The sequence below is a fragment of the Electrona antarctica genome (genome assembly GCF_951216825.1).
Source record: "Electrona antarctica genome assembly, chromosome: 2".
Taxonomy (NCBI): Eukaryota; Metazoa; Chordata; class Actinopteri; order Myctophiformes; family Myctophidae; genus Electrona; species Electrona antarctica.
The window spans coordinates 14,512,142-14,535,448 of record NC_136807.1 but is presented as its reverse complement, the minus strand read 5'-3'; the positions used below and the strand labels follow the sequence as shown (position 1 = coordinate 14,535,448).

At 42.6% G+C, this 23,307-nt stretch overlaps 1 protein-coding gene across 1 annotated transcript in view; it reads left to right on the top strand.

Moving 5' to 3' along the window:
• LOC306941921 (synaptotagmin-1-like) overlaps positions 1 to 23,307 on the top strand; it is a gene marked incomplete at its 3' end in the record, with an annotated part of 103,443 nt that overhangs the window by 21,884 nt on the left and 58,252 nt on the right. The window contains exons 2-3 of the mRNA XM_079527559.1: positions 2,480 to 2,560; positions 19,394 to 19,469. The remainder of the gene's footprint in view (positions 1 to 2,479; positions 2,561 to 19,393; positions 19,470 to 23,307) is intronic.

Sequence of the window (23,307 nt, the reverse complement as noted above, 5' to 3'; positions counted from 1 at the left end):
ATGCTGTTAGGCCACTCAAAACGGCCAAATAGCATTGGCCACGCCTCCAGGTCTTAAGTTAAGTCATAAGACCTGGTACTTAAGACATGGGAAATAGGGCCCTATGTGTCTGAGTCAGGACATGTGTGTTCTCTCATCTGCTGATTGGATTACATAACGACAGATCAAAGAGATCATTATTGATTTATAATTAAATTCAAATGCACATGCAATTTATCCATAATTAAATGTGTGGATTATGTGCATTAAATCCTGCAGTAGATGTTGTCCTCCACATCTTCTCCCTGTTTCATAATAGTCTTCTATCTCCATATAACTGGGTCATGATGAATATTTAATCCTGGCAGAGTCTTATGAATCTTAAATCTTAAATCTCTCATCAAGGTGAATAAAAATAGCCCGGTGTGACAGAAATATGAATGGACATGGATGATATACTGCATTCTTTTGATAAGATACTGTATCATTTGATAAGATACTCTGTCGTTATTAGAAATAACTGAAGCTTTATTCCACTGTGTTTATGGCACCTGTTGTAGATATTACGCACGCACGCACGACACACACACACACACACACACACACACACACACACACACACACACACACACACACACACACACACACACACACACACACACACACACACACACACACACACACACACACACACACACCGTCTCTTCAGTAAACAGAACATATGAGCTCGTGAATGGGCTATTTCCAGCCTTAGTCAACACAGCTGCTTTGCAAACTTGCAGTGAAACTTTCCCATATAATTTCATTCCTCAAAGTATAATGCTGTCTGTGGTGTGAAATCCTATTCTTTCAGGGCCTGCAGGCAGAAAGTGGCGGTGTAAATATTATATCAATACGTCTCTGTTATGTTGTTTAACACATTGAGACCTGAGAACTGATTCTACAAATGTCTTCTAAATCCTGACAGTTTACTGAAAACAAACGTATGTTTCTATGTCTGTGGTGCGCAAACCTTTTCATGTCAAGGACTCCCAGTATTATCAGTATTTGGCCCCCACTCCCATCTCAAAATGTGTTGTTCCAGGGACCCCCCAGAAGCACACATTTGAGTTAAAAACATTTGCTGTGAAAGAATATATATTCAAATATTTGCACCACATTTTCACGATTTTTCAAAAATAGCAGATCTACAAGCTAGTGCAGCGCTACAAGCGTGTAGATCTGCTATTTTTTAACAGCTAAAGTTTAAAATAACGGTTAAAGTGGTTAAAAGCTATATGAGGTGAGTCAGGTGACACAGCTGCGTTCCAGGTCTTTATTGGTTAAGAACTTCAACATGCTTCACGGAGGATTTGCAGGATCACGTCTGCTCACAGTTTACCCTCATTGTTCGGATGTGTGATCTGGATTGACCATATCAATTTAAAGCTGCAGGGATATTGACCCAATCAATTTAAACGTGAAAGGGCTTAAGGGGGGTAAGGAAGAGAAGGCATTTCTTCAGTAACACAATATTACCTGTGATTCTGTGAATTGCCTCTTCCAGCTTATCTGTGTCTGCCAGCATGGCTGCTGAAAGCTGCAGAGTATTTTAAAGCCTTTAGTATTTACCATAAAAAACCTTTTTTTTTCCTTTTTCTTCCACCTCCTCCTCAGTCTGTCTGTCTGTGTTCCATTTTCACTTTATTACAAAATGGTATATATAAAAAAAAGGTTGTGTTTAAATGAGACATTCTGTCAGCTGGATCATCTGTCACTGAACGGATCGCTGGATGGCAGTGAGTCTGACGTTTTGGTGGATGGTGACTGTCTGATACTACAGATTAGATCTGTTTTATGGTCTGTCTGTCTGTCTGTCTGTCTGTCTGTCTGTCTGTCTGTCTGTCTGTAAGTCGGGTCGTGGTTGAAGATCAATGCAGCATTACAATGTATTTATTAGTCCTACTAATAAGCCACAATGCCTGAATGTCAGTCTGTCACCAAGACTATAATAATGGATTGAATGTGTGAGTGTTTGACTTTGAGCCTTGCTATAAAATAACCATCAAACATGACTGTAGTAGTAGGATTCTGTGTGACTGTTGGATGCTGCGACTGTATTCTGTAAACGCGACTGTATTCTGTAAACACGACTGTATTCTAACACGACTGTATTCTGTCCTGTACAATCATATCAGTGACAGCCTCATTATGAAGTTGATCATTTTAACACATGTCAACATTTATGTTGTGTGATGTCTCTCATTTATCATATCATTTTCTCCTGCCATGACACATTCTCGACAACGACAACAACAGCAATAATAATAATAATAATAATAAGGTTTTTCTGTTAACCATTGAAGCCCTGCGTATACGTATACTTGTGTACAGTATATGCATATCGTGAAGTGTAGTCGTGGAAAGAGTGCTCCGATGTTTTTCTGAGGTAAAAGTACAATGCAAGTAGCCTATCAACGTAGAAATACTCAAGTACAATGTCTCTCTGTGTCGTCCTCAGGTCAGCCCTCCCATCAACGTGTCCAGTGACGGTCATCTCCATCCTCCAAACATCTGACCAGCGTCGTCCTATAGCATCTAGGTGGGTAGCATCTTTCTATAGCATCTAGGTGGGTAACATCTTTCTATAGCATCTAGGTGGGTAACATCTTTCTATAGCATCTATGTGGGTAACATCTTTCTATAGCATCTATGTGGGTAACATCTTTCTATAGCATCTAGGTGGGTAACATCTTTCTATAGCATCTATGTGGGTAACATCTTTCTATAGCATCTATGTGGGTAACATCTTTCTATAGCATATATGTGGGTAACATCTTTCTATAGCATCTATGTGGGTAACATCTTTCTATAGCATCTAGGTGGGTAACATCGTTCTATAGCATCTAGGTGGGTAACATCTTTCTATAGCATCTATGTGGGTAACATCTTTCTATAGCATCTATGTGGGTAACATCTTTCTATAGCATCTAGGTGGGTAACATCTTTCTATAGCATCTATGTGGGTAACATCTTTCTATAGCATCTAGGTGGGTAACATCTTTCTATAGCATCTATGTGGGTAACATCTTTCTATAGCATCTATGTGGGTAACATCTTTCTATAGCATATATGTGGGTAACATCTTTCTATAGCATCTATGTGGGTAACATCTTTCTATAGCATCTAGGTGGGTAACATCATTCTATAGCATCTAGGTGGGTAACATCTTTCTATAGCATCTAGGTGGGTAACCTCTTTCTATAGCATCTTTAAGGTAGGTAACATCTTTCTATAGCATCTTATATACATCCACATAGGTAGGTAACATCTTTCTATAGCATCTTGTATACATCCACATAGGTAGGTAACATCTTTCTATAGCATCTTTATTTAACACATCCACATACTGTAGGTAACCTCTTTCTATAGCATCTTTAACACGTCCACATGTAACATATTTCTAGAGCATCTTTAACATGTCCACATAGGTAGGTGACATCTTTATTTATCACATCGTAAAGTAAAGAAAATTATAACAAATAAATTAAGAAAAACTAAAAACACGGTCTCCTCACACACACAGAAGGACAATATCACTCTCCAGAACCAAAGACGTGTGTTTTCATGGAGTCTAACATATGGTTAAAAATGGAGTTTGAAGTTACAATGTTTTTTTTTTTAAAGGAAGGGGGGCATGTGTCTGATCAAATGAATGTCAAATATCTAAATACTGAATCGAGCAACTTAAAAACTGTCTGGGGTGAAACACAAAAGCCTGGGTAGACGATAACATTGCATAGTGAAGTATCCCTTTAAGTAGAGTACCGTAGTTAAATAAATGTACTTAGTTACTTTCCACCAGTGGTTCCTTCTCATGTTGAGGATCAATATTTAATGAATGTTTTATTGATTGAGTCTTTTTACACAGTACGACCTACACACGCACGCACGCGCGCGCACACACACACACACACACACACACACACACACACACACACACACACACACACACACACACACACACACACACACACACACACACACACACACACACACACAGTAACACTCCTCAATTGATTGTTGGGGTGGGGCAGATGGCAGTGAGACAGGCAGTGCAGGCTGGCAGGCAGAAAGACAGACAGACAGACAGACACAGACAGACAGACAGACAGACCATTTGTTCCACTAATGATTAATGTTTTATTGAAGACACGCCTTTTCTGACAGTGAAACTGTCTTCACATCACCACACACACACACACACACACACACACACACACACACACACACACACACACACACACACACACACACACACACACACACACACACACACACACACACACACACACACACAGTCACATCACAGTGGTCGGTATAGAGTCTCATTTCATATGTAAATTAAATTCCTCTGCTGTGTAGACAGATGATAATGTTTCACTGTCTCCAGACCTGCACAATTAATTTGTTTCAAGGAAACAAAGAAACTTTTTCTAACGGGGTGTTAATTGGATTTACAATAACTGTGAATGCAGGTTCACACTATCTGCTCAGCACGCACACACAAACGCACAAAAAAACACACCCGTGTGAACCAAGCAGTGCAGGCTGTGTGTGTGCGCGCGTGTGCATGCGTAAGAAAGTGATAAGTGTACAAAGTGTGGTAGCGTTCTTGCTAACAGGCATCGATTGCTCTTGTCTGCTCTTCCTGCCGCATCATTGATCGTTGATGGAGGTCTGAGATTACACCTGATAATAGACGTGTGTGCGTGTGCATGTGCGTGTGTGCGTGTGCGTGCGTGCGTGCGTGCGTGCGTGCATGCGTGTGTGTTATAAATAGAGTCACACTATATAGTTAGTGTACATGACATATGATGACACAAAGAAATGAGCAGGCAAAATTGGAACTGGAACACTTTAAAATTAGGCTGATAAATGGCTACTTTCTCTGATTTGCTGAAATGTTTGGCACCTATGCCTGAAAATTTATGTTCTGTTCATTAAACAGCTGGAGAGACAGGGAGACCCCGGTTACTGAACAAACACTATAGCAACGAGCATAGCGTCAGAATACAGTGATTTAACTAACCTTTTAACAAAAAACGTTTTGTGTTAACCAAAACATATCACTTACCCTACTATAGCAACGAGCATAGCATCAGAATACAGTGATTTAACTAACCTTTTAACAAAAAACGTTTTGTGTTAACCAAAACATCACTTACCCTACCTTTAATCCCCAATGACCCAAAACAACTCTCACAGTGTTTACAGTTTGACTGCGGAATGAATTAATCGCAATGCCCCGTTGACAGACTAGATTTCACTAACCTTTGAAGAACCGACATCATCGTTCCTTTTCATGAAAATCCGCTTTAAAATGGTGTGATCCTTTGTCGTAGTGTTGAAAAATAGTGTGGTGATCAACAACAACAGAGTGGAGGAGGAGCGTGCCCGCTGCACGCCACCGCCGCCATTGGAATGCATTGGGCCTCAATTTCCCAGAACCCTTTGCATGCCATGCGACAGATGTTTTCCGGTGACGTCATCCGAACGCGTCACCTATCCCACTCTGTCCGATGGAAAAGTCGTAAAACGTATTAAAAACGCGAATTAAACAATGAAAACATAACTCGTGTAACTCGTAAATGGGAGGGAAAGTGTTTAATCACTGATGATCCATGTGGTTCAAAGTCATTGCTTTAAATATGGTTTTGCCCCTTCAATCATCTCAGGATTGTTAGAAAAACAAAAAAACTATTCAAGGCTTAATTGATATGAAGAAAAAAAAACAGTCTCCACTTTAATGTTAATCCACTGTAATAATTAGACGATGTCTCCGGGGTTGATGGCTCGTTGAAGCACGGAGACGATTTGCAATTTTCTGAAGTGTCTCTCCCTCCTTGTAATTATAAACCAGAGCATTAAAGTACATTTATAAATATATAATTATAATACGGTGCATTAAAGTACATATCTGTTGAGATTATAAGTGAGTTGTATGAAGGTCATTTGCTTCATAATTAAATCTTAATTGAAACCGACTGTATTACAAATGTATCTGAGGGTAATAATTATCACAACACTTTGCTAGATGTCGCCCGCCAATAATTTATGCTCTAAATATAGCCGATCTACAAGCTCACCGCGCTTGTAGATCTGCTATTTTCGGTGCACAACACTTCATGCGACAAAGTATGCCGGTGCTTATCTCTGAAGTCACAGGAGCGAAACAGTGGAAATGAATGGAAATTAACTGCCTGGTTCAATGAGCTACAGTATATTGTTGACTATATCCTCAATATCATTGATTATATCCTCAATAACTTTCATTATATCCTCAATATCATTGATTATATCCTCAATAGCATTGATTATATCCTCAATAGCGTTGATTATATCCCCAGAAAAGCCATTAACGATAGAAGGGTTAGGCAGCCATTTTGTCTGCACAGCCTAAAGCCAACCGATGGATTGTGCTAGTATCCAAGTAGGGAATGAGACATTACCCCAAGTGAAGGAGTTTAAGTACTGTATCTCAGGGTCTTGTTCGAGTGAGGGAAGGAAGGAGAAGGAGATCAGTCAGGGAACAGGAGCGGCGGGGACGGTATTGCAGTCGTTGTATTGCACTGGAAAGAGAGCTGTGCCAGAAGGCAAAGCTCTCTGTCTATACCAAGCAATCTTCTTTGCTTGGAAAGGAGCCAGCTTAGGTGGTTCGGGCATCTGGTTAGGATGCCTCTCGAGCTTCTCCCTAGGGAGGTCCTCGATGCACGTCCCACTGGGAGGAGACCCTGGGGCAGACCAAGGACCAGATGGGGGGATTCCATCTCCACACTGGCCTGGGCACGCCTCGGGATCCCCCAGGAGGAAGTTACTAATGTTGCTCTGGAGAGGGAAGTCTGGAGCTGTTGCCCCGCGACCCCACTACAGATAAGCGGTTGAAGATGGATGGATGGATGAGCCTAAAGGAGCACTTCACCCATTTTCAACCTTATGTTCATATAATTGGCCCATACTAATGCCCATTATAATAAGGTACTATACTCACTCTGTGTCTTAGCCTGGCTAATAAGCCAGACTCATATTTAAAAAAAAATGCCAACGGCAGATTTGTGTCTGACTCATTAGCCAGGCTATCTGTGTCTCAGAGGAGGGCTGAGGACACTTCAGAACCCTATCTACCAATGACATCATCAGTAGGCAGGTTTGGTCCAGCGTGATCCAGTATGAGAGTGACAACACTAGCGCTGACTCCCATTGTAAGAATGGAATGTGGAAGTGCTCATTCTATCTCAATTACATAGTTCCAATGTTTGGAACTATGCACATTGAGATTGAATGAGCGGTGAGATCAAAGCGTGTCACGACTCTTCTTCTAAGACTCTGGTTTGGTCATTTCTCATTTCAATTAGGTAATAATGTATTTATTCATGTTTTAATAATGCTTCATCAATGGCTTCTATATCAGCACGCTAACTCCCCAGGAAGAGAAAGGATGTATACTTCCAACTAGCTCGAATTGGTTGCACAGATTTGTTCAAAATAACCTTTTATTCAATCAAATAAGTCTAATGTTGCATTCACACGAGGCATATGCAAAGCTGCAAAGATCACAGCATATTTGTCACTTTGTCGCTTAGTACATTTGTTGTTCACATGGTCGTTGAAGTCATCAAGCATGCGTCCGTATAGTAACGTGTGTCGGAGGGCGGCGGCCGGCGGGGGAGATTGAGAAAAACGCAACAACAATCCAGCATGTAGCTTTGTAGCTTTGCATCTGGAAGTTGAACCCAGCTCAGCTTAAATCTGTAGCTTTTGCAGCAGCTACTGTACAAATGTCAGATTTGCTTGGTAGCTTCACGTTGCTGGCTTCCATTGACAATGAATGGTAGACTGTATCTTTGCATCTGCCCGTGTGAACGCAACATTAGAGTGGCAGCTTAAATGTATCCTCTATTGCTCTTGGTGACAATAACACGTATTTTGGTTTGTTATCTGTAAAGATGAATGAAGCGTAGGCCTGTTCACATCATGTGCTTATGTTTCATTGACAGTCAGTCAATATCGGTCTCATAAATCAGTCTCTAATTAATTAATATTGATTATATGTTGCATATTATTTACATAGTGATGTACTGTGAAGACAACCCCTAAACCAAAAGAACAGACTCCATTTTGAATCCAACATTCTCCTGAACATTCAGAATGTTGCGATGACATTTTCTCCTGCGTTTCTCCTCAAGCGACAGCGTTGCATCTACAGTATACTGTTTAAAACATGATTATCATTAATGATCTTTAATTAGTGCCCATAAGGGTTCATTATGTAACTATGTGATATTTACCAAGTAGATGAGTTTCCCTCGTGGAATCGATGAAGGTTTAAGAAACAGTTTTTATATAGGCTATAGGCTAGTTTTTTTTTTCTTTACTCATTTTCCCATTTGTTTCTGCAGAATGCTAGCTGACTATAAGAGGGTATACAAGAGGGTGTGTGTGTGTGTGTGTGTGTGTGTGTGTGTGTGTGTGTGTGTGTGTGTGTGTGTGCGTGTGCGCGTGCGTGCGTGTTGTATAAAAGGTGTTCAATAGCATTGATTTATGAACAACATAAACAGAATGCTGCTGCTCTGCCTGCCTGCCTGCCTGCCTGTCTGTCTGTCTGTCTGTCTGTCTGTCTGTCTGTCTGTCTGTAAACGTCCAAGTGAAAGTGTGTTTTGGGGGAGACAGAGCAGCAGCAGCAGAACGAGCCATCTCGCCGGGGGACAAACGAAACCTTATCAGACCTTATCGACGCTCATGAAACCTCATAAATGTCAAGTAACTTTCGGCGATATTGAACAGAACACAATGCTCTCAACACTGTCTGTACTCAAGGTCTATATCTTGCTCGCTGGTTCCTACATTATTTATAGAGTAGACTAGAGTATGATGATGAACAATGGTGGAAAAAACAACTCAAATGTTTTACTTAAGTAAAGGCATCAATTCTGCAATATAGAAATACTCTAAATGTACTTGAATAAAAGTACAAACGTATGCCCTATTGGCTTCAAACTGCACTTAAAGTACCAAAAGTAAAAGTACTCATTGTGCAGAATGTCCCATTCAACATTTTCATATTTGTTATATAATCTTTTGGAAACTAGCAGATCTATGTCCACAGCCCACCAATGAGACACAGAGTGAGTATATGATGTCACAGGTTTCTGAACTGTCCAAACCTCACCAATGAAACGCTAACCTCGTGTCACCAAGCTTTCCACCTCAGAGGCAAGCCTGGTATGTGTTAATAAATTGCCGTGTGATCCGCTCGAGAGCAGATGATATCGTTAACGTCATGTTGTAGTCAGTGTTTTGTATAATAATAATAATAATAATAATAATAATAGCTCAAATTTATATAGCGCTTTTCTAAATACCCAAAGCGCTTTACATAGGAACAATAGGAACAGACTTTATTAAGAAAAAAACAAAGCATAACAAAACAACAACAGTACAGGGTTAAAAAGATAAAAGGATAAACGAGGGAAGGGGGGACATCCTATCCAGACCTCAGCTGGGGAAAGCTATCCTGAAGAGGTGGGTTTTGAGTGAGGTTTTGAATGAGAGGAGAGAGGGAGCAGCTCTGAGATGGTTGGGGAGTTCATTCCAGAGGTTGGGGGCCGAAACATAGAAGGCCCTGTCCCCCCAGGTGCGGTACTTGGCCTTGCGGACCTTCAGGAGGTTGGCTTCACTGGACCTGAGGGAGCGGAGGGGGACATATGGTTCGAGAAGATCGGAGAGGTAGGGGGGAGCCAGGTTATTGAGTCATGTATAGTCATCAGGCCAGAACCATCTAAACCAGAACATCCTTTTCCCTCAAACCGGAAGAATAATACCTTCCCAATAATAGCCTTGATGCGGCGTAGTACGAGTCACGCTTTTATTGGGATTTTTTTTATTGGGATTGTTATTCTTCCGGTTTGAGGGAAAGGCAGTTCCAGATTGAGGGTTCCGGCCTGATGACTACAAAAACAATGACTACAGCATGGCGTAACGATATCAAAAGGAATGCTGCCCAGGCTAATGAAACACAGAGTGACTAGTCAGAAATGGTGCCATGTTGTAGCCTGGCTAATAAGCCAGACTCAAATCACACTGTCGTGTGGTATTTGAGTCTGGAGATGCTGTGTATGGATCTTGTTTCCCGGGGGGCGGGTTCAAATATTTTCTCTTTTTTACGCAATTGGTCAGAGCTACTGTCAGTCAAAGGTCTCAAGCATTGAACGTCACTGTACCAAAGCCCGCCCATATTGCATACCGTGTCCCGATTGGCCACACCAGTTCTCTGGTGTAGGAAATGGGCGTACAATTGAGCCTCTCCAGACTGTAATCCGCCGGCAGGCAATTTCTTTTTTGCCAACGGCTGATTCGGTCTGGCTTATTAGCCAGGCTAGCCATGTTGAGCATTCGTGAGCATAGTGTGGACCAGTTATATGAAGATTATGTTCATAAGGCGTTTAGATAAGCACTGAATATGTTTGCTATTAGCAATATAGCTCTTCTACGGTAAATGCAGGCAGCTCTTCTGTGCATTCTGAACACTGCAGGTCTTCAGTCAAACTGCTTCCATTCAGCGTTTTTCTCTCTTGGCTGTAAATAAACCCTGATGATGTCAGCAACACACAGCAGGATTCTGATGGACAATCCTCCATTCTGTCTGTCTCAGCACTGCGTGTGCGTGTGTGTGTGTGCGTGCGTGCGTGCGTGCTGACGCTGACATAACAACAGTCACTATATCATCTCTGTCAGGTAGAAATATTCTATGTCCAAATGGATCCAACGTAGTACTAGTGCAGTGGAGCAGTCTCGGACAGTTAAAGTTGCAAAGTCAAAAATATGTTTCCATGTAACTACATCTTCGTCAAGTCGATGACCTGACAAATATGTCATCGTTATGTCAAAACGTTGGCTCTTTTTGAGGGGCGTGCTAGCCCCTCCTATGCCCCAGCTTTCCTGGTTTGAAGCGAGGGCAAAAAAAAGGGAAGACGGAATCGTGATTGGCCGGAATGAGATGAGATGATGTATGATGATGTATGATGATAAGAGCGCCCCTCACTTCACACGGGTGTGACTTTTTTTTAAACTTGCACCCTGCTAAATATAGGCTTTGGCTGTCCTTCTACATCATACCAGTCCTGCTCCTGAGATGCACCGGACCAGCCTAAAATAGCATGGAAGCGCGGTGGAACCCCCTTGTGCTACTTACAGTATAGTGTGGGATCGAGTATATCCAGTCCACTAATGTTATATCGTAAATTATTAGAGTAGAGAGCTACTCGAGCTATCTAGTATTTATTATTAATATAGTAACATGTGGCTTCCATCGTTAATGAAAGGTAGCTTTGTATCGTCATGTGGCTTCCATTGAGATTATAGAAAATAAGCTTAATAGGAAAACGATACATATTTTAAGTTATACATAGTGGTGCACCGATTTCAAACACCGAAAAATAGCCGATCTATACAACCCCGATCTTGTAGATCATTTGTTTCTCTACCATTTTATCCTATTTTTAATGGCATCCTAAAATGTTGTCTCTCAAGAATAGTAATACAAACCTGTGTGCGTGCGTGCGTGCGTGCGTGCGTGCGTGCGTGCGTGCGTGCGTGAGTGCGTGCATGCGTGCGTGTGTATGTGCGTGCGTGCGTATGTGCGTATGTGCGTGCGTATGTGCGTGCGTGCGTGCGTGCGTGCGTGCGTGCGTGCGTGCGTGCGTGCGTGCGTGCGTGCGTGCGTGGCGTGCGTGCATGCATGCGAGCATGCGTGCGTGCGGTGTATAAACCTCTGCATTGCAGCAGCATCAGGCTCAGCCCTGCTCTCCCTGCTAACCCTGCACTCCTTCCATACAGACATTATACATGGGGAGAGAGAGAGAGAGACATAGACACACAGAGAGAGACTTATAGACACACAGAGAGAGAGAGAGAGAGAGAGAGAGGGAGGGGAGGGGGGTAGAGCGAGAGAGAGGGGGGGGGGAGGGAGAGGGGGATAGAGAGAGAGAGAGCACATCCATCCATCCATTCCGGGTCCATTAGGTTACGGTCCAGGGAACATCGTCCGGCCCACTGCCCCCGAAGTCTTCCATAAGCTCCTCCCCTCTCCTGACCCCCCCCACATCATCATCACTGTGGGCGAGCTACTACCACAATGAACCACGTGTCTTAGATACAGAGAGAGAGAGAGAGAGAGAGAGAGCGGAGGGGGAGGGAGAGAGAGAGGGGGAGAGAGAGAGAGAATGACTCTGAACGAGGGAACATGTCATCCTCAGGGGTTGACTAATTCAAGTGCTTGTCTCAGTAGCCACGCACGCACGCACCCACACACGCATGCATGCACGCACACAAACACACACGCACACAGTAATCGTGTTAACATTATGAACACAGCGCTGGTTTCCTGACATTTCCAGTTGTCAGAACCGAGAGGGTTGAGTTCCTCCTCCTCCCCGCTCCGCTCCGCTCGGCCAATAGAGTACCCCCTCCTCCTCCGCTCAGCTAAGAGGGTTCATATCAGGAAGACAGCTGCTAATGTCAAAACCTCAAGTCAGTTTATTAGACACGCTGCAAATGTACAACTATTTTATACTCACTATATCTTTACTGTCGGGCATAACACCTTGTCTCCATAATTCACATTTTTATGTTTTCTTTCCTAAATGAATGACCTACTAAGAGTGACGCATAGAAGTAGCTAAAATAGCCTATCTACAATTCTCAACAACACGTTGAGATGTTACGTGTTGTGAGCTTGTAAATCAGCTATTTCTTTTTTGTACAATGATTTAAAAAAACTGAATTTTATTCCCTTCTTAATAGCCTACCTTTCATTAATTGGTTCAATGTAGAACACATCCAGACTTTCTTTTTTAGGTATGACGTTGCAGGTGGAAGGAACATTCCAACCAGTTCCTTTACCCTCCATCAGACACCTCGGCAGGCCAGGGGCAGGCAGTATATAAGGCTAGGTTTACTGCAGGTTTTTTGTGAGGGTATACCCTCACTGTGGGGACACTCCACACAGAAAGGCCCTTTTGCCAACCCCACTAGGGTATGGGCGCTGATGACGCGGAGGAGAGAACATGCCCACAGCATCCCCAGCATGAATCGAATCCGGGACCTATGGCTGTGAGGCAACAGTGCCACCGTGCCGTTACTGATCTGGTTATTGACGGGCGCATAGGCGATTTTTGGCCCTCCCAGCAGGGGTGGCAAGGATTACAGGTGCATGGTATAATAATAGCCTACAATATCTGGGTACAGATCTGTGAGAACTCAATGGCTAAGTTATAGAATATAAACAACTAAATATGCAAGACATGTGTACGTATTTTTCTAGACATTATGGCCCTCATTTATCAATAAATTGAGTGTAAAATCTGCCCCAAATTCGAGCGTCGGTTTTGTAGTACACTCACGTCGCCACGGCATTTATAAAGTGATCGCAAACAGCTGATCCTTCCTTAATTTAATTCCTACCAGTGATAAATGTGGCGGCTGAAATCAATCTGGCACGCCCTATGAAATCAAGCCTCGCCCTCGTTTTACATGATGGAAAAAGCCAATAATACACACACACAGACGCACGCACACACACGCAACTTGCAAGCCCAACTGGTGTGTTCTTAAATAAATAAAGAACGAACACCTGCATGAACTAAATAAAGCTGTAAAGCTGTCTGTTTCTCCTCTCGCCTCGCTTGCCTTGCTGCCCGCCTCACCCCCCCCCCCCCACACATGCACGCACATATCGCAATTTGCAAGCAACTGTCAATGTGTTGTTAGTTGCATAAATTATGTCTTTTTAATTTAATATACAACAAGATATATTAGTGAACGAAAACCTGAGAACCATGAATTAAATAACAAATAGGCACACACGCTGCTGTTTTGCAAATAGGTGCATCTCCTCCTGTCCTGTCTGTCTGTCTCCATCACTGTGGTCCGTCCGTGACACCGTGACCAACTGACCATGCACGTTTGACAGTCTATTTAGATTGCCTCGCAGTCGCTAGTCGCTGCAGTGGCTGGGCTGTCAACTGCCAATTATATGAATGTGCAGCCAAAACCGTAGCATCATGTGGCACTGTGGGCTGGCTGGGTTAGCCTACCTATCTTGGTTCCCACTTGCGCTGGCACGGTACATTTGGCATTTGAGCGACGTGTCAGGTTTATTAAACATAGATTGTAGATTAGGCTACAGTAGGCTACCCATGATGGGACTCTCCACGCTGCAGCACTGCACTATACTCTCCAACGTCCATCATGGAAATATTCCAGCACAGACAGCCCAAATCCTCGCATGTATGCGCTCATGCGAAACACTGTTTAAATGGCTTAAGCATATAACTTGCAACATTGTTTTTAATTGCGTGATTTTAATTGCTTGTAAAGTTGGAAATCTCCTACCAATTTCATACGACACAAAGACACATCGTTGATGTATTCCTTTACTTTTTTTTTTTTTTTTTTTTACATGTAGCCCATATACATACCTAATACTATACAGTTTTATATAAACATTTTAAGGGTGAATACATATGTTTAGATGCCTGTGACAGCCTGATCAGCTGGTCAAACAATGCTGCTCCGCTTTTCTACAACAGAAAAACAGGTGAGGACAAAGCCTACGACAGCTCCCGACCTGACGTGATTTTTGTCCTGGCTCACGTTCAAGTTCAAGGTTTTGCGGAAATGATAAATGCCGAATGAAAAATTGCGGTAATTCCGGCGTGCACCCATTTTTTGCCGTACGCCGTGTTGATAAATGAGGGCCTATATGATTTATATTTACTCATTTTGGAGCATAGGGCCTACTAGCCTGACACTCAGTCTGAATTTTCATTTCGTTTCACTTCATTATTCAGACTGAATGCTCTCCCCATGGCAGGAGTTTCTGGAATCGGCGTTGTCAAAAGGGCAGTCTTCGGCGATTGGTTCATACCAACCAAACAGAATAGTAGGAAAGCAGATGACGTTGTTGTCAATCATGTGGCTATGGCTAACCCGGTTGCTAACCAAACAAACAGTCAACGAGCGCTACAAGCATGTAATCAAAAGCGGTAAAATACTGTATGTCGGATGATGGTGTTTATAAAGCCTGTCGTTTCTGTAAAGAAACTATTTATCATAGGTCGATTTAATAGCCAGATTGATATGGTCGTGAGTGGGGGCAGCCATGTTTGTTGTTTGATGCTGTCAAGTGACGGGGCTGATGGCCAATCAGCTGCTGCGATCACAAATTCCAATCAACTCTGTTGACATGGCAATAAAGTCTTGAATCTTGAAATTTTCGATCGAGACTGACACCGCCGTAGGAAGAGTCACCAGACCTGAATCGCCAGGACATATTTTTTTAATGGTAGCGACGCAGGGCTAGAGCCAGCCTAGGAGCATACTATAGCCAATCAGCATGTGAGTCATGTCAATGTCAATCATGTAATGTTGCAAAACTGTTCATTACAAAGCATGAATGAAATGAAAAATATAAAACATTAGTATAAAGTTACAATTGACAAAACAATATATATTTATCTTTTTAAATGCCCCCGCATTACTAAAGTGTGGTTCCAGAGTTCTGGAGTCCTTGAAAGAAGTTTGAGAAGTACTGCTGGTACAGAACAGTGCAGTGGCTCTCAAAGTGGGGTCCGGGGACCCCCAGGGCCCAGGGTCCTTGAGGGAGTTCCAGGGGGTTCCCAACTAAATGATAGTTATGAACCAAATGGACACTTATGGCTCTCTAACTCTGAGAGTGTATGAATGTAACCAAATGGACCATAGTGGGTCCATTTGGTTAGATTTGTACACTCTCAGAGTTAAATTAACATTGCCTTACTGTTTAAATTAGGTTCCCAGAGATTAGAAATGCCTTAAATGAGAGTCTGTAGCCGCATGTCAAACTGTGGGTCCTTGAAATTAAAATGGTTCCTTCTCTTATGGGCGGTCCCTGGCATATCTTTTCAAACGGGGTCCGGAGGCTAGTAATACATTGATATGAAAAAGTTTGAGAACTACTGGCGTAGAATGAAGACGTTCTTTTGACCTGCTGTGGACTCAATATCTCTGGAACAACTTGTTATAAAGTGTGCTGTCAGAAACAGTGTGGTTAATAATAGATACTCCTTCTGCTGCTACAAGGTTAAGGAAACAAACCAAAGATTTCTACTCTCATTTACTCGTGTATAAAAGGTAGAAATGTGTTGAATACATTCAGCCTGATATTGTCACACAGGTTGATGTCATTGTGTGGTCCATATGGTAGACAGTTTGTCACTGATGTGGTCTGACAGATACTGTCCACTATTTAATACTCATACATTTTACAATACATACAATACATTTCATAAGGACTCTGACACATCTCTCCATCTCAAGGCCCGTTGTCACCATGGTGAAATTGAAATGAAGAAAATGCCAGCACTCATTTTATGTCCTTTTGATATGACTTTATTTACCTATTTACGTTTCGGCCTGTGTGGCCTTCGTCAGCGTTATGACAAGATAACAGGAAGTGAGATCTTTATATATGTGAGATACAATCAACAGTAATTAAAGACAGGTGTCACCTGTTATCCTCTTACACAGTATCAAAGACTAGTACCAAGACAGGTAAACAATCATATAAGTATAAATAGATATAGTAAAATATGAATACATCACAATGAGCTATCATACTGAATATGGGGCCTGCCCCTAAAGTGCCTGGGAAGTTAACCGTGGTGAAATTATGCATTGCAAAATACAGTTAAGGTGGTTGCACGTTTTTTCGGAAAAACGCAGCTAAAAATCCGAAAAACGCAGCAGTGTGCAGGGACCTTTAAACAACACAACATTAACAATACGTTACTGTAATGTATTAATTACAGCAATTGGTTAGTGTAGGCAGAAATATTATTAGACATGCTTTATAGGGGGAGGGCGTAGTGATGCGTTTGGTAGGATTTTGGCTTATTTGGGAGCCATCTTCCTGACTACATGTAGGCTAGTAGGATGCTAGGCTACTTGGCTGCCATTCTGTAGTCCGTAAGTTTGCTTGTCAGTGACACTGGTGTGTACACTGTCACTGCAGTACACCATCTTCCATCTCTCCTATCTTTGACTTGTCACAACTCTTCTACTCTATGGTCCTGGGTCGACGGTGGTATTATTATTATTTGCAGATGCCGTTAGAAAATGTTCGAGTGTTCTGATCTGATAGCCGCCTCCCCTCCCCTCACGTCAAAACAGTTCTCAATGTTTACATCTTACTTGACGAGAAGACATGTGGACATATCCTTATGGAACCAGGGAGAAGGGAAAACACCACAAGAGTGATTCGTGATCAGTCAAACATGTGTTCTCTCCGCAGTAGTAAATAAACAATCTGTCTGTATGCGATCTGACCATTAATATTTTGATTTCACTGTCATGCTCGTTTGAGGACAGGTAGAGAGCAGAGCATACATGTGTTTTGGAATGTTGCTGAAGGTTATGTTATTTTGTCAGCTGACACCCAAATCAAAGAAACCATACAGCGTGTATTTAATTATTTGATATCTCCGACAGTCAACGCACTGCAAGGCTACAATGGAAGCATTATTCTGACGGCCCGCAGTGGAATGGACAAGTTTATTATGTTATTTTGTCATCTGACACCCAAAGCATATATAGTGTTTATTTAATTATTTTATATCTACAATGGTATATGTATCCACAGTGAGGCTGGGAAATGTAGCCTAGCAGCCTACTACTATAGCCTACTGGTAGGCAGGAAAATGGCAACCAGAATAACCCGTTCTGAGCGAAACTCCTCCCTACGCCCTGGCCCTATACTGCAGTTATTAATATAATACTATAAAGATGTGAAGATGTGCCATTCCAACTCTACACACGTTCCAGATCTTTTCCTGAAGGTTTTGTTTTTCCTGCAGGTTTTATTCACTGATTAGCATAATGCAAATTCCAGTAGAGGAACTCTATATTCAGGGGATCTGAATAGAATTAACATATAACACCTTGGCAAAATGCACCCCTTTCTCACTGACGATGTTCTGTTTCTGACAATGCATCGACAATCTACTGAATTGTTCTGTTTCTGACAATGCACTGACAATCTACTGAATTGCCAATGGCAGCAAATGTGAAGTTCTCAAAACGGCACATCTGTACTGTATAGTTTAGCTTCATCCATAGGGACGAATTAACCATTACGAGGGCTCTATAAGGCCAGTATTTTTGGGGGGCCCCCACAGCGCGCGTGCATGTGGAAATTTCATTTTCTGTTTTTTTATCATCTTTTTGACCTAAATGTAACACAAACAGCCGATGAAGATCCCCAGGATCCCATTTCAGGGCCTCAAACCCAGTACCACGCAGTCCAGTTTCCCTGAAGGGCCCCTGAGGGCCAAGGGCCCCTTGGCCGCGGCCCCAATGGCTAATTTCGCCCTGCCCAAAGCTCTCTATATAGTGAGAATTATGACCTTTTATTACATTGTGTGTGCACAGTGGATGTGTGTATGGTGGTGTCATCATGGATGCGTGTATGGGGATCATCAGCAGTAATAATTAATCAGTAGAGTAGTTATATGCACACTGAATTATTAAGGAGTGACTAATGGATTTAATTATACCAGCGCAGAAAGGAAGGTTGGACTATTAAGGTCTGACATCACTTCATAATGTCTGGTCTTTTGTCAGTTCACAGTTCACCCTGAATTATCTCCACACTGTCTGTCTGTCTGTCTGTCTGTCTGTCTGTCTGTCTGTCTGTCTGTCTGTCTGTCTGTCTGTCTGTCTGTCTGCCTGCCTGCCTGCCTGCCTGCCTGCCTGCCTGCCTGCCTGCCTGTCTGTCTGTCTGTCTGTCTGTCTGTCTGTCTGTCTGTCTGCCTGCCTGCCTGCCTGCCTGCCTGCCTGCCTGCCTGCCTGCCTGTCTGTCTGACTGAAATTTGGCCCTGAAATTATGAAAATGTTTCAGATACACAGTGCTTGTGAATTAATTTGTTTTATTTCAAACATTAATTAAAAACAAACAAAATAAAATAAAAACTGTTGGCAGCCAACTCATTAAGGGCATCCCCAATGTTCTCCTTGCTGTAAGAATCAGATTGGCAAAGAATCCTTTGCATATTTCGAGACATCCCAGTGGAACAGCCTGGATTCTCCCTGTCAGCACTGGTGAAATCATGGCTGCTTGAGACAAGCTTCCTGAAATGGTCTCTACTTTAGGTTCTCTGCATCTGCTATTTTTGGTGCGCGACAACGGCACACAAGTATAAATCAGTCTGGTATTCCTCATTGAGGACCTTTGCGTCATTGCGTGTGACATCATATTTCTCCTCTAAACTACTAACTAACCATCATATTTGTCCTCTGTGTAATAATAATAATAATGTGTGTTCTCTCTTTCTCTCTTCAGGCTGTTTCCTGCGACTGACATCATTGTCAGTGTGATTAATCTAACTCTACTATCAATACACATCCTGCTTCTGACTGTGAGTACCTCAACCCTCACTCTGTCAATATGAATTAATACAACATAGAGAGAGAGAGAGAGACGGAGAGAGAGAGAGACGGAGAGAGAGAGAGTGAGAGAGAGTCTTCATCCTGTTCCGTTGAATCAGTACAGGCCCAGAGATATTTGAAGTCCCCGACTGCCTCGAGCACCGCCCTGTCCGCATTGGCAGTGCTTTCGTCTTCTGTGTTATCTGTCAGTAGGCTACTTCACTAGTCTTGCGTAGCCAGACAGCTATATATCCGAATGCTATATAGAGTCTGGAAATACAATTTCCTGAAATCCCAGTCTATTTATATTGGGATAAAACTGTAGACGAAACGGAAGCATTTGAAAATTGCGAGAGGCAACAGTCTGGCCACACGAGACTAGTACTTTAGTTTTCTTGGCATTGAGCTTGAGGCCGATCTCCCTGCACTCTTATTTCTACTGCCAATATTTCCTTTCTTTGCTGTGCTTTATGCGAGACTGACTATAGGGCAATGTCATCTGCATAGTGGAGGATGGAGGTCAGTAATCCTGATTGATAGGGTACTTGCCCTGACCTCCTCGGGACCAGAGTGAACCCCAGTGCATCCATCGCTATAATGAACAGGAAGGGGTGGGGCCAGAGTGTCACCCTGTGGGACGCCCATTAGGATCTCAACGTCTTTGGTGTCGCCGCCGTGGTTTTGAACCTTGTCGGTTGTAGCAGTTTGTGGTGTTAATGTAGTGATCATAGCAGTGTGTAGTAGGTGTTAATCAGAGATGTGCAGAGAGATTGTGGGCGACTGTGGCTCAAGAGGTAGAGCAGGTCGTCCAATGATCCATGGGTCGGCGGTTCGAATCCCGGCTCCTCCTGGCTACATGTCGAAGTGTCCTTGGGCAAGACACTGAACCCCAAATTGCTCCCGATATGCTGGTTGGTACCTTGCATGGCTTCCGCCGCAATCGGTGTATGAATGTGTGTGTGAATGGGTGAATGTAATGCATCTATGTAAAGTGCCTTGGATAAAGGCGCTATATAAATGCACCATTTACCATTTACCATTTAGAGCGAGAGGCAGGGGCTGAAATCCCGTAAGAGGGCACTTGGACACTGGACATAATTAGCAAAAATGATCGATCGCTGCGACGCGTTCCAAGTTCAGGAGACTTTCTCCTGGATGCTGCCTTCCAGTATCTGGCATGGAAAGAAGTGGCATTTTCATGTCTTTCACCATCACTAAATGCTGCATCCGTGGTCTGGAAAGGGAAGTTGTTTTACAGACATGTAAAAGGGCAGGGGCTCAAGCCCCCTTTGATGTCTATGTGTGCACATGCCCAGTGTTAATGTAGTGTTCATAGCAGTGTGTGTTAACGTATACTGCATAGTGTGTGTTAACATATACTGCAGAGTGATGCACAACAGCAGCCAGATGAATTCACATGAATAAATCATGCATGGGTGTGTGTGTTATGTAATCTGCATGTTGTGCATCTCCACCAGGTGTCAGTATGGAGCTCCAGGCTTCACCTTGTCTCCCATCTGCTGTGTGTGTGTGTGTGTGTGTGTGTGTGTGTGTGTGTGTGTGTGTGTGTGTGTGTGTGCGTGTGTGCGTGTGTGCGCGTGCGCGCGTGCGCGTGTGCGTGCGTGCGTGCGTGCGGTGTAATCATCTCTGTATGTCCAAAACTGTTACATTTTAGGAATGTTTTCCAATGGATGCAATGTAGAACTTTCACATTTTGAGCATATTATGATCCATAATGCACATAAAGACCGCGCGTGCATGAGCGTGCACACAAGTATTTTGGCTGTTTTTAGGTAAACGTCACGGTCCGTTCGTACGTTTTTTATTTTTTACCCCTGGATTATGGGGAATAAAACAAATCTCGGGATGCCGGGCATGGCATCCATTGCAAAGGTGCATTAATCTCGGTTTCTCGGGGTGGCGCGGAACCAGTTAATAGTCTAGATTGGTTACGTATTTATATAACCTGCAGATAGATTTAACCACTTAAACGTGTTAAACGTATCCACAATGTGTAGGAATACTAGGAAATAGACTATACTAGGGGTGGCTTACTAGTAAAATAAAACTTCCAAAAAGCTAATATTATACATATTTACTCTAAAATACGCTGCGTTACTCGTTACAAATGAGCGTAATTTTTGTTCATATTTATGTACTCAGAGTAGCAAGTTGTTGCATGCGAAAATAGAACAGATCTACAAACTATCAACCGCTAACAACAGAGATGCATTGTAGCTTGTAGATCTGTTCTTTTAGAATGCACCGCAGCCTGTGCAAATGTATGACGTAGCATATGCGACCGATGCGCTGAGCAGTTCCACAAGATCATGCAGAGACAGTGGTGGAACATACATGACGCTGATGACGGAGAAATGTATCTGCATTATTTTGTATTCTTGTCTGTCAAAGATGCCAAGAATATAATGTCCGTTGTCAACTTTGCATGGGCAAAAATACACTTGAAAACACAGATCGCCCCCCACGCAAATAAAACAACAGAGACTGGATTTCTGTAGAGATACCGCCGGCACGTTAAATGGAGACCATCTGAAGAAGCTTGTTGCTCGTTGGTCTAGTCAGTGTAGACTAGACTCACTGTAGAGGAGATGTTACCCGTATCCACAGTTGATTCGCCAATTGCCCTCATCCATCATACTGATCATAGTCTATCAAAATACCTGCTGTGAGATCCAATGTCAGGCTGCCTGGAAAGGTCAGAGACTATTGCTTTATTTTATTATTTGTTTATGTATACAATAGCCTACATATTACTGTCCGTTTTGAGATGCTTCGGCCAGTGTGTGCAGTTCAGATTGTTTATGTTGAATTTCAAATGTGGAATATGCAGGTAGAAAGGTAATATATATATAAGTAATATGTAACTATATTACTCTTGATTCCAAGTAATAAGTAATATAATATTATTACTTTTTCTAAGGAGTAATAAGTAACAAAGTAACATATTACTTCCCTAAGTAATATTGCCCAACACTGCTCAGGAGGCTGGAGGTGTGCAGTGATGCTCGTTTGAAGCACGGGTACTATAGAGAGCTATTTCAACCAACCATATTGCTTCCTCGAAACTACTTGTATCACTGACAGGAACGTGTGAGTGAATCGACGTCATCAGTGTATGTCAATGCCAAGCTGGGGGTGAAGCACTTCACCTGATTAACACTCACAGATCATTCTGTGTACACCAAGGAAGGACCACATTGATTGATTTGCATTTGCAAGAAATATCAGATCTACCAAGGCCACGGCACATCACTTACCTACCTCACTATAATGAGCTTGTGGATCTGCTGCTTTCGAGTATATAGCCAGAAGTATAAGATATGGACAAAGCGGTTGAAATGATTGTATGACGCTGTAGGAGGGAAGACCTTCAACGCTTTCATTCAACCACTTCACATGATTAACACATGTCATTGAGGAGGGGGTGCACAAGCACTATTCAATTTCAATCTAATTTAATTTTACATTTTCAATTCAATTCTCAGGGCTTTATTGGCATGAGAAAACATACGTTTATACATTGCAGAGCAAAAAGTGGAACAACAATATACAATTCAAAGTCAGAATCTCCGAGTGTATATGTACCGAGGTCACTCGATGCAGATATATGATTAGAATGAATGAATGATTAATGAATGACACATTCGATATCCTTCTCCTATCGCAGCAGCTCACAAATCTTGCTGCTGTGTTTGCTACTTCGCCCAGCAGATAAGGGAGTTTTTTGTCATTAGTCATCTTTTCAAAATCTCTGTGGGTGATTGTACTAGGCTAATAGAGCAGCCGAGCACTTCCAGGACAACAACA